Source organism: Octodon degus, unplaced genomic scaffold, assembly GCF_000260255.1.
Source record: "Octodon degus isolate 3935 unplaced genomic scaffold, OctDeg1.0 scaffold00017, whole genome shotgun sequence".
In the NCBI taxonomy this organism is placed as follows: domain Eukaryota; kingdom Metazoa; phylum Chordata; class Mammalia; order Rodentia; family Octodontidae; genus Octodon; species Octodon degus.
In genome coordinates, this window is record NW_004524593.1 from 5,185,007 (window position 1) to 5,197,010 (window position 12,004).

General features: G+C 38.6%; 1 protein-coding gene and 1 pseudogene across 5 annotated transcripts in view; one reads left to right on the forward strand and one right to left on the reverse strand.

The window, feature by feature from the left end:
* Nucleotides 1–9,893, forward strand: part of LOC105741599 — a 26,884-nt pseudogene extending 16,991 nt beyond the window's left edge.
* Dnm3 (dynamin 3) overlaps nucleotides 1–12,004 on the reverse strand; it is a 626,878-nt gene that overhangs the window by 244,677 nt on the left and 370,197 nt on the right. The window lies entirely within an intron of this gene.

The window sequence follows — 12,004 nt, forward strand, 5'->3', positions numbered from 1 at the left end:
TTTTAAAGAGTACCTAACATTTACTGAGTACTTCTTGTTCTAAGTATTTCCCATATTTTTGGCTATCTGGTCTTCCTAACAACAGTATCAAGTAGGCAGTGTTACCATGGTTTCAAAACAAAAGGAGTAAGTCAGGGAGAGGCCAACTGACATTCAAGGTCATATGCCAGCTTCACAACCCAGGGCCATAGTCACCAAGGCTTACTCCCTTCCACCTACGCATGAGACACTCTACAGTCAGGAAAAAGGAATGAGCTATAGCAATATGTCAATGTGGAGATTTGTTCAGAATCCATTATTTCATCTAAAACAAAAAACACAGTGAAATGGATGTATCCTGATAGTTTACAAAAAACAGAGCCAATCTAAGTAATCTTTTCCTCTTCTCTTCAGGGCTGGTTAAATACATTTGATAATTCATACAAATGAACACTGTGGGACTGTGGAGTGGAGTGACATAATTTGTAAGTAAGGAGAAGAGCACAAGAATTTTCTCAGTGGAAGAACCAAGTTGTAGAGTGGTATGGATGGTATATCTCTATTTATATTATATAAACACATGTACTTATATTCAACAGTAATGTGTAGAGGAAGGGTTAATAGTAACTTTTTTCTGAGTGGTACATGTTAAAATTTTTCTAATTATTTTTCCTTTAAATCTTTTACTAAACTCTAACATTTTGGGAAATGTGGAGTTGATAAGTTTTCTGTTGTAACAAATGAACAGTTTCATCCTCACATTTAAAAAGCCCTGCTTACTTTGCATTTTAATTCTATCTATCTGGCCTCAAAATAGCATTTTTATTAGTCTTTCTCTCCTATTTCTCTGTACTATTCTATGTTCCCCTCAAGGAAAGAATTAAACAAAGTTCTTAGGGTTGCCTGTTAACATGCCTTCAATCCATCACTGCATTTCTATATGGAAATATATTCATGTTTTAGAAGATGAGTAGGAAGTTAATGGCAAAAAAATAAGGTTGGAGAATGATGCCCTGGACAGCAGGAGAACTGAACCTTGGTTCGGACTCTGCCACCGGCCCATACTGTGATTCTGGGTATGACACATAACTTTTCTGAACCTGTTTCTTTCTGCACAAAACATGAGGAAATGCAGATCCATAATCTTCGAGCTGAGGTCACTAGCATCCTTTGGTTTCTCCAGATGTGCTTCAGGGGCCACCGGGGAAGCTGGAAACCTTGAGGCACAAGGGCTGAACCTGGGTTTCTACCCTGCTTTAACCCAAACCACCCTAGTTTTATTTATTTCAAATAACAGGATTTCATGAGAGATTCTAATTGAAGAAAGGATTCTAATACTCCGAATAAAAGAGGAGGAGAGGAAAATTTGCAAACCACAGAGTAAGCTGATGGCTAAGTTTCCTTATAGCTTTAAGTTCCTGTTTTGAAATTAATCTATGCCTCAAAATGTAAGTGAAAAAGCAGTGAAAACGCAGTTTGCCCTGAAGAGAATTTCCGAGTCACTGAACATCAATCATGAAAGAGTCTCTGCTGCTAACATGTGGCACGTTGATTTTTTGCTTCCCTCCGGTTAATTTACCATCTGCCTCATCTTCATCAAAACATTAATTTTAACTTAATCCCCTTTCTTCCTCTCTGGTGGTAAAGAACCTGGCTTACTTTGAAATAAAACAAATACAGTACAGTTATGCTTTCATATGCAGCGTGGTTTCCATTTGATTATGGAATCTAGAATACTGAAATGAACTCAGTAATTTAGTCTTTTTCTGAGACTCAAAGTCTAAAATGCCATTTGAGTGAAATGTATTAAAATTCATTAAATACCCTACAGATCTGCTGTGTACAGGGCGTAGCACACAGTGTGTGCTGTGAGTGAACTAGGGTAAGACTTTGATCAGAAGGCTGTCTGTGCTTTTGATTATGAGAGGAGGTTAAATCTATGCAAGTTTGAAGGATAGAAAGGCATCACATGGGTAAAGGGAGGTCAGCAAAAACTTTGAGAGTCTTTCGAACTGTGTGAGTTTGGTGGACATAGCTATCAGGAAAGGGGCTTTCTGTTGAAAAGAATACTGAAGAAGTTGGGATTTAAACAAATAAGCAACAGAGCAATTAAGGAGCACATACACTTTGTGAATATTACGGTTGGATTAGAATAGGGTATAGTTAGAAGATGACAAAGACTAACAGCTAAGAAGGCAACTGGAGTGCTCACTGCTCAAAGACCCAGTTAAAAAGTGACAAAATTGACTGATAGCAATGAGTGATGGGAATGCGTCCTACAGCAGACCTGCAAGAACTTAGAGAATGCCCGGAAGTAGACGGGAAGAGCAAATAGAAGTGACTGCTACAGTCTACGCAGAAGATAATGGTAGCTCAGGCTAAGTTTGTTGGACAGTAGAAGGAAAAACTTAGAACAGTTGAAAACTATGTATGTGGAAGATTAACTTAACGGGAATTGAGAGATGGAAAAACACCTGGAAGTGAACTTCATTGAGCTAGGGAGCCTGACAGGAGGACAATGCATGCACTTCGTGGGAGCCATTTTGACTCTGACATGTTCACGAGGAGGGGGTGATGGGAAAAAGAGCATTGTCTGAAATAGTTTTGAGACTATGATAGCAGATGAAAGTTAGAGCTCAGGAAATGCAATAAACTATAAGGAGAAACATGGGTAAAAAGCTATAGGACAGATGAGAATTTTTCACAACAGAATTAGTCCTCAATGGGTTCTGCATAGATATCAGGAAAAATGGTACAATTTAAACAAGACAATTTGATCAGATTTTTCTGATAGTTAAACAGAAAAAGAAATTAATGCTTGATTTGAAATAAACACATCTCTTCCTAAATCGTTTGTGAACAAGTTTTCAATGAATGACTGAGTTATGTATCTTCTGAAATTTTACCAGTGGAATTTTCTCTTCATCACATGTTTGAATGTTTAGAACTCTGTTAATGTTCTATTTAGCTCAAGTGGTTATATGTTGGTTCTTTGGCGCCATTGTCAATAATAAAATTCAACCAAACAAACCCCTAAATATGGCTTTGTTTTTCTCTTTTTAAACATATCTGATTCTCAGCCCAAACCAAGATCCAATTGTTTCTTCTTATGTGGGAGACAAGTGTAAGTGACTGACCACCATTAAAATGACTTTACTCAGCAGACCCCTTGTCCTTCTGCTAACCTATCTGTCTACGCAGCCTCCCGAGTACTCTCTGTTATTTATAGGCACCTTTCTTAATACACACCTCTATCCCTTAATCAACTTCTTACTCTATTCTCTTTCCTTTCTAGGGACAGAGCCAAAAAAAAAATCTGTATTTTTAACCAGTATCCCACGTGATTTTTGAGATTAGGCAAACTTGAGAAAAATCTGGGTAGGATTTCTTCAGGAGTGCAAGCAGAAGTAAAGCAGGATGGGCCACAGTCCCTTAATCCATGGACCCAGACTTGGTCAGCACTTGATTCTTTTCCTATGTGGCCTTTACCTACGTTTTCATCAAAACAAAGATCAGCTTAAGATATCTGAAAATCATTGTTGTGAATCCATTACCAATTCTGACTCTCTTGCTTTTTCTATTCAGTCTCACATTAATAACAATCATAAGTCCTCAGTTTCTTAAGGTCCAATCAATAAACATTACTTAGTGCCTATTATATGAGAACATCTATTTTGCATATTGAAAAAAAAAACCCCTTCTTTCAGCTTACTTTGTCATGGGGGATATACATCATTGGTAAATGAACCTTGCAGAATATGTGAAATTAAGGATTATTACTGACAAAATTAAAGCATAAGATGGGGTATAGGGAGTTCCAGAGAAGCTGTGCATTTAGGTCCATATGTGTATCTGAGTAGGTGTGTTTGGGAAGTGTGTTTAAACAAAATTATTTTAAATATGGAAGAAGGAAGCTCTTGTGATATAACTGATGATTGAGAGAAGTCCTAAAAGAGGCAAGGAACTGAGTCCTGTGGCTATCTGGAAGAGAATTATGTTCAGACAAGAACGCACAAAAGATGTTCAGTTAGCATTAGTAGGATGACTGGACAAAAACATAGGAATTCCCTCAGTGAGGTGATTTTCTGCAGGCACAGTGATCTCTTCCCTGCCCGTCGTTGCCATGAGTGCTATGGGAAATCCTTGGAATTGCTACATTGATTGTGGTATTCACGTCAGTAAGAGCACTCTTTACTGATAGGATTGAGGGTTCTCTTTACTGTGGAAGAGACTGAGCCAAAGAGGGCCCACGACTTCCCTGAGTTACAGTGCTACCTTCAGGTGGCTAGAGCTCAACCCTTCTGAACCTCAGCTTCAAGTGCTCTGGTTAAGAACATCGTCAACACAACATTAATGTGCAGAAGGCATCTACTTGATGCTTTTCTTATAAAGTGCTTCCTTAGTGAATGCACAGTTATACAAAAATAATGTCACAAATTCCTATATTTAAAAGTTCTGGAGCCAGGGAGATAGCTCAGTAGAATAAGCACTTGCCTGGAAAGCACAAGGTCCTGAGTTCAATCCCCAATACCACCAAAAAAAAAAATCTTCTTCTTAATAATACTATCAGCAAGTTTCTAATTTCCTATGTCCCTCTGAGGAGGAAAAGTAAAGACATAAAGGAGGAAAAATAAATGAAAATTACATGATAAAATGTAATCAATTCTTACATAATCCAAAATCTCCCTACATCTTTCCAATGTAATGCAATATTTTCAACTTCCTTTCAATTCTGAAATAGAAAAATTAAATATATCTAAAAATGAAAAGTTTAATTATCTCATCTTCAGGGGCACTAAATGACTAACAATGAAGGGAGGTCCTTGTCATTTTCATCAGCTGATGGACTGCTAACCTGCCACATTGTGGCAGCTTCATATTTATTACTTTCATGCAATATCTCCTCCAACTTGAGATCTAATTCCCACCTGGTCTTTCTGTCCAGTCCCACTTAGACACACTGCTTTCCTTTCCCTTCTTATTTAGTAACGTGATCCCCATTTCCTCTCCCATTTAATCTTCCCTGAGAAGCACTGTTGTTTCTGACATCTGTTCCTTTCCCAACCGCCTCTGTGAACTAAGATAAAGACAAAGTTTTCAAGAAACATAAAACTCATCTGTCAACTTACATCCCCTTCCACCTGTCAGAAGCCTCGGTGCCTCTCCCAAGTGTACTCTTAACTCTACACCAGCTTGAAGCACTGACTGTTGAACTCTGTGGATACTTTTCCCTACTCTCTATATTTTTTTCTTTTAACTCTTCAAACATTATACTTACAATATATATGCTCACTCCTCACTGTAATTTTGCATACATCCCCTATGCGATCACTTCTGCTGTATCGAAAGCATAGTATTTCAAGAAATGTCTATCTAGTTCTAAAACCCAAAAGGCTCAACTTCAGGATTTAATCTAAAATCTGAGTGATCGAAGAAATGTTACAGCTGCTACAGCTGCCAATGTGGATACAGAAGCAAACAATGACCTCATCATATTTGTTCATGCCCTTAACATATTTATCCGGGATTAGAGCAAAGAGTTTGGGGTTTAGGACTCTCCTTAAAGACCACCTGTGAGATTTTGTTAGCTCGCCTACATTCGGATCCTGCTCAGATGAGTCATGTTTGACTTATTCCATACATTTCTTTCTGCAATCTAGAACAAGCTAACTTTGTACTGAATTTCCTCAAAATATTACCTGCTTGTGTGTGTTTCATTTTTCATAGTGGCAGGTGTTTGTATAATTCTTTTAATTATTTTTTAATCCACTTACCTCTCTCCTTTTTCCTTTCTCCAAAAAGTCTGCCTCCTTGGTTCCTGCCATTTCTCCTTTATTGTATTCATATATAGTTGGGGCTTCTCATATAAGAGAAAGCACACAATACTTAGCTTTCTGTGAGTTGTTTCATTGCGTTTTATGTTCTCATGTATATTTTTTCATTATTGCCCATGTTGAAAGTAAAATTAAGACACAAGTTCTCTATGTAAAATACACATTTTCTTCACATCTGAACAGCTTCTTGTTTCCCAGGAGCCACAGGTTGATTTCCCCTTGCTACAGGGAGGCACGGGAAGCATCAACATTCTGTATCTTTGCTTCCATTCCATTCCTCCTCTTCCTCTTCCCTTTCTTGGAATGAGGCTTTTGAGTTTTAACAAGATCCACCACCTCTGTGAAGACTGCTGAGTGAGCTTCTCCATCCTATAACAGTGCTGTTGTGTTTAGAGACATAGATGCACTTTCTCCTCTTAGCTGGCAAATAGTTTTGACCCTCTTCTCTGGCCATAGCAATAGATCAGCACTCATCATTTTGTTATCAGTTTTGTGTTATTATCTACAAGTCTATTTTCCATATTAGAGCTCTTGAATGTTTTTTTTTTTTTACATTTCTAGATACAGTGTCTGATCCATTATATAAACACAAGGCAATTTTGTCAAAATAAACATTTTAAAAAAACACATGCTCATGCTTTTGATTACTGTTCAAAGAATATTGAAGAAGGTAGAATGAGAGACAAATCCAACCCTTTCAACTTCAAGAGGAAATTTCTTTGACTTTCTCTATGTTTTCTGGTTCACAACCCTGCATAATATGTCGAAATTATTCTTTCTTCAATTAATAGCTTCTGGATAGCAGCTCTTCGAATTACCCAGTGGTGTCAGCTCACTCATAGTACCTCTTACAGATTTCTTCACTGTTGATATAATCTTTTAATTTATTTTTTTCATCTGCATGTTTGATACAGTCTCACTACACAGCTCAAACTTGTAACGATCCTCCCCTGGGGAGGTTTTCAGCCTCCCCAGCGCTGGGATTACAGGTGTAATTACCATGCCTGGTCTCTGTCATAGGTTTAATGCGCCCCAGGGACAGGGCTAGCGGGGCATGAAGGACTGGGGATCTAACCCTGGTCCGTGCACTTGCCAAAGCAGTGTGTAGTCCGCTGAGGTATCTCACCTGCCCTGTAATTCTTTAGCTGAAGTGATAAGAAATGTTTTTGCCTCCTCATTTAGAACTTCAGAATCTACAAAGGTTATGTTGTATATCATATGCTACAAAAATCCATATAGGCGCATCCTCAATAAAATATGTGAAAAGTCGCATTAGTCTAATATAGAAAGATTAGAAGTAACTGTGCATGTGTGAAGACCAGGTTTTATCAGCCAAAACTTTGTCAAAAGTTGTTTTCTTCAATTTATGATAATGAAGCCACAGGAGACATCAACTATTCCATTTTCTGTTTCTTACTCTGATTCACTTTAACACTATCATACAAATAACACACAACTCTTCACTTTGAAAAATTCTTCATCTATGGAATCTACACCCAAAGTACCCAATTATTTAATTTCTAATTAGTCTTGCTATTCAAATCTGAATGGCTACATAGCTATTTTTCTATTACTTGCTTTTCCAATGTAAGCACCTGGCTCAATATGCTGTTGTCCATTTATTCTCCTCTTATTTACCCACTCACCCATGGCCCTCCCTGCTATGGTTCCCCACTGCACTTTTGCCTATAAAATAGAAATTTATAAGTTAAAGGACATTGCTGAAGCCCTTAAACATGGAATTATTTGAATTACATGAAGCATGTAACATTTGAATTAGCTGACCAGATATTAGCATCCATAATCTGTTTCAGTAGACATAAAGCACAAAGTTTCCTAATCATTATCTAGAACACAATGAACAAATATAGAATGTTACTGACTACAAAATCAGCCTGTAATAATTCAGGAAAGACACAGCTGTTGAGTGTTCCAGTTTAAAATATAATAAAAACACAAAGACGGGTAGCTATTTTATTTTTTACAAACACGTTCTTTGTAATCCAATCTTGCCTTCACCAGCTCACACATTTATTTACAGTGAGACTATAAAATAAGATTGAGTGTGCCGGTAGCTGAGGGGCTTCTTGTGTGCTGTCTTCGCTGGCACAGCCAGGCCTATACACAAGCAGCCGTGGTGAAGGGACCTGCAGTTGGCATTGATCTTGGCACCACCCACTCCTGTGTGGGGGTTCTTCAGCACAGAAAAGTGAAGATAATTGCCAGCAATCAGGGAACTCGAACCACTCCAAGCTATGTCACTTTCACTGACACCAAACAGCAGACTGGAGATGCTGCAAAAAATCAAGTGGCGATGAACCCCACCCGCACAGTTTTTGATGCTGAGCCTCTGACTGGACGTAGATTTGATGATGCTGTTGTCCAGTCTGATATGAAGCACTGGGCCTTCATGGTGGTGAATGACGCAGGCAGGCACAAGGTTCAAGAAGAAGACAAAGGAGAAACAAAGAGCTTCTACCCAGAGGAGGTGTCCTCTATGGTGCTGACAAAGGTGAAGGAGATTGCAGAAGCTTATCTAGGGAAGACTGTTACCAATGCTGTGGTCACTGTGCCAGCTTGCTTTAATGACTCTCACTGTCAGGCAACCAAAGATGCAGGAACTATTGCTGGTCTTAATGTACTTAGAATTATCAATGAACCAACAGCTGCTGCTATTGCTTATGACTTAGACAAAAAGGTTGAAGCTGAAAGAAATGATTTTTTATTTAGGAGGTGGCATTTTTGATGTACCAGTCCTCACTACTGAAGATGGAATCTTTGACATGCAATCTATAGCTAGAGACAACCACCTAGGTGGAGAAGATTTTGACAACTGAATGGTCAATCATTTTATTGCTGAATTTAAGCACAAGCATAAGAAGGACATCAGTGAGAACAAAAGAGCTGTCTGCCATCTTTGTACTGCATATGAGCAAGCTAAGAGAACCCTTTCTTCTAGCAACCAAGCCAGTATTAAGATTGATTCCCTCTATGAAGGAATCAATTTCTACACCTCCATTACTTGTGCTCGATTTGAAGAGCTGAATGCTGACCTGTTCCATGGCACTGTGAACCCTGTAGAGAAGGCTCTTAGAGATGCTAAACTGGACAAGTCTCAGATCCATGACACTGTCCTGGTAGGTGATTCTACCCATATCCCCAAGATCCAGAAGCTTCTGCAGGACTTCTTCAATGGAAAAGAAGTGAATAAAAGCATCAACCTTGATGAGGCTGTTGCTTACGGTGCAGCTGTTCAGGTAGCGATTTTATCTGAAGACAAGTCTGAAAATGTCCAAGATTTGCTGCTGTTGGATGTCACTCCTCTTTCTCTTGGTATTGGAACTCCTGATGGCATCACAACAGCCCTCATCAAGCACAATACCACCATTCCTAGCAAGAAGACCCAGACCTTCACCACCTACTCTGACAACCAGCCTGGCATGCTCATTCAGGTATATGAAGGTGAGTGTGCCATGACCAAGGATAACAACCTGCTTGGCAAGTTTGATCTCATAGACATACCTCCTGCACCCCGTGGTGTTCCTCAGACTGAAGTAACTTTTGATATTGATGCCAGTGGCATCCTCAATGTTTCTACAGTTGATAAAAGTATAGGAAAGGAGAACAAGATTACCATCACTAATGATAAGGGCCGTTTGAGCAAAAAGGACATAGTGCATATGGTCCAGGAAGCAGAGAAGTACAAAGCTGAAGATGAGAAGCAAAGGGACAAAGTATCCTCCAAGAATTCATTGGAGTCCTACAATTTCAATATGAAAGCAACTATTGAAGATGAGAATCTTCAGGGCAAGATTAATGATGAAGACACAGAAGATTCTTGACAAGAGTAATGAAATCATCAACTGGCTGGATAAGAATCAGACTGAAGAGAAAGAAGAATTTGAACATCAGCAGAAGGCACTGCAGAAAGTCTGCAATCCCATCATCACCAAGTTGTACCAGAATACAGGTGGCATGCCTGGAGGAATGCCTGGGGGCTTCCTTGGTGGAAGAGCTCCTCCCCCAGGTGGGGTTTCCCCAGGGTCCACCATTGAAGAGGTTGCTTTAAGCCAACACTAAGTAAAGATATAGCATTCTTCCACAACCAATAAAATTGAAAGACCTAAATTTGTAGCAAATTCTGTAGCAGTTATTAAAGTTGAGCTGCTATAGTAAAGTACTGGGCATCCTCAATATGTGAATAATGGAACATGTACACAGGGAAGCGTAGCATTGCACTTTAAGCACTGTACTATAAGTGGAAGTTCAATGTCTTCAATAAAAATATTTAAATTGGCTTTAAAAAGACTATAAAATAAGACTGGAAATTTTAGCAATAAAATTAGGAGACAAAGAATAATATTGGGAAAAACAAGTGATGTAATAAGCAATGGTGAGCAGGAAAATGGTGAAGTATGAAGCGAGAAATCTACCAGGCATACCTCTAATGAAAGGCTTTCTGTACAAAGGACCCACCAGGAACCTAAATATCTCAGAAAGTAAAGGACTGATAAATGCTGCTGTACCAGCTCCTGGCTTCCCAAGCATCATACTGGTTTTGGGCTTCTGCAAGCAGCTCCCCCGCTAAGTACCTGTTAGTAGCTGAACAAAAGAGGGGTCTGGGAGTTCCCAAGCTCAGAACACTCCACCGCCACCACCACTGCCGCCAACATTTGAGGTATGGTGGTGACATTACAGTGAGATGTAAGGAGGCTGAAGATCCTCAGATCATCTGAGTGTCATCATACTGTAGGTCATGATATTGAGATTGCCTGTAAGACTTAATTCTAATTAGAATACTGTTTTTTTAAGAAGTATTAGTTTTTCACTATCATAAACAACCATGGCTGTGTCATCTCAGCTACTAAAGGAAGATTCTTATGGAGCTTGAAAAAGACTTAGGAAAGAAAATATGGTTCGCTAATAGTGAAATGAAAGTTTAAAGTCATCTCCAAGAGATGGAGGAAAGGAAAAGGAAAAGGAAGCATTAAAAGAATGAAGGTATGTTCTGTACCTGTACTGACTCCCCACGATGACTGTCATCACTGTCATTAAAATTACCTTCAGAACTCATTGCTATAGCAAAAATGTGATCACTATGCTATTCAATGTGCTTCACGACTTTTCTGAATTTATGCCACCCTCCTTGGGTTTATGTGTGTTCATAAGGCCTTCTAGTCCCCAGCAAGGGTGCCATCTTTGGCGCTCATAGAGATGTGTGAAAATGCATATCCTATTGTAATGCTCCAAAGTAAAGTGTGGCTGCATGCAGCACTTCCAGGGAACACTGTTACTTTACGTATTCTAAATGCCAACAGAACCCAAGCTGCTATGTACCTAATTACAGAGGAAAAATATCTAGGTTGAAAATTTAACAGATCTTGGCCTTGAAATTTGAGCATAAAGGAAGGTCATAGATATATGCAACAAATTCTTTGTGTGGATGGAGTAGGGAGTTAAAAAGAAGACTGTCATATACATCTATGTGAATGTATAAAAATGCACATGAAAGACATGTGTATTACAGTCTTGTCCTCTATTTCTTTTCCACGTTTACCCTAAAGAAGCTTTGACAATCACAGTAGTAAAAACAATGTTACATTTGCCCAATTATTTAAATTCTACCTTTAAGACAGAAATATTTACTCAAAGGAATGAATCATTTTTCTCTAATTTGGTCTTGAGTGTTTCTGGGTAACTTTAACCTTAAGAATTTACAAGCCAACAAGTTGTTTTTGATTTCAGAAGTAATCCTGATTAACTGATATCTTTGCCCAGATGTGACTTTAGTATCTATAACAAATGAAGAACTCAGGTTTGCTTCCTACAAGCAGGGAGGGGGATTTTCAAACATAAGTGGATCAGTGCCCGCTGGCTAACACACCATGTAGTCACTACTGTGGGAGATCGTGTCTGAGACAGAGTTGCCGATAAGGAAGTCAAAGTAGTTCAAGTTTTATAGTCATCTCTACAAATTTTTATAGATACACTACATAAAACGTGTATCTTTCAAGAGAATTATTCCTTCTAATGAAGAAAGTATTCTGGACTATGATTTCCCAATAGATTAGCAGTCTATATTTGGATTGCGTCATGAAATTTAACAACTAGGTGGCTAAATTTCTTGATTTTCTTAAAGTTCTCACATAACTGGATTTCACTGACAGAGAATTAGAGGAATATATATATAT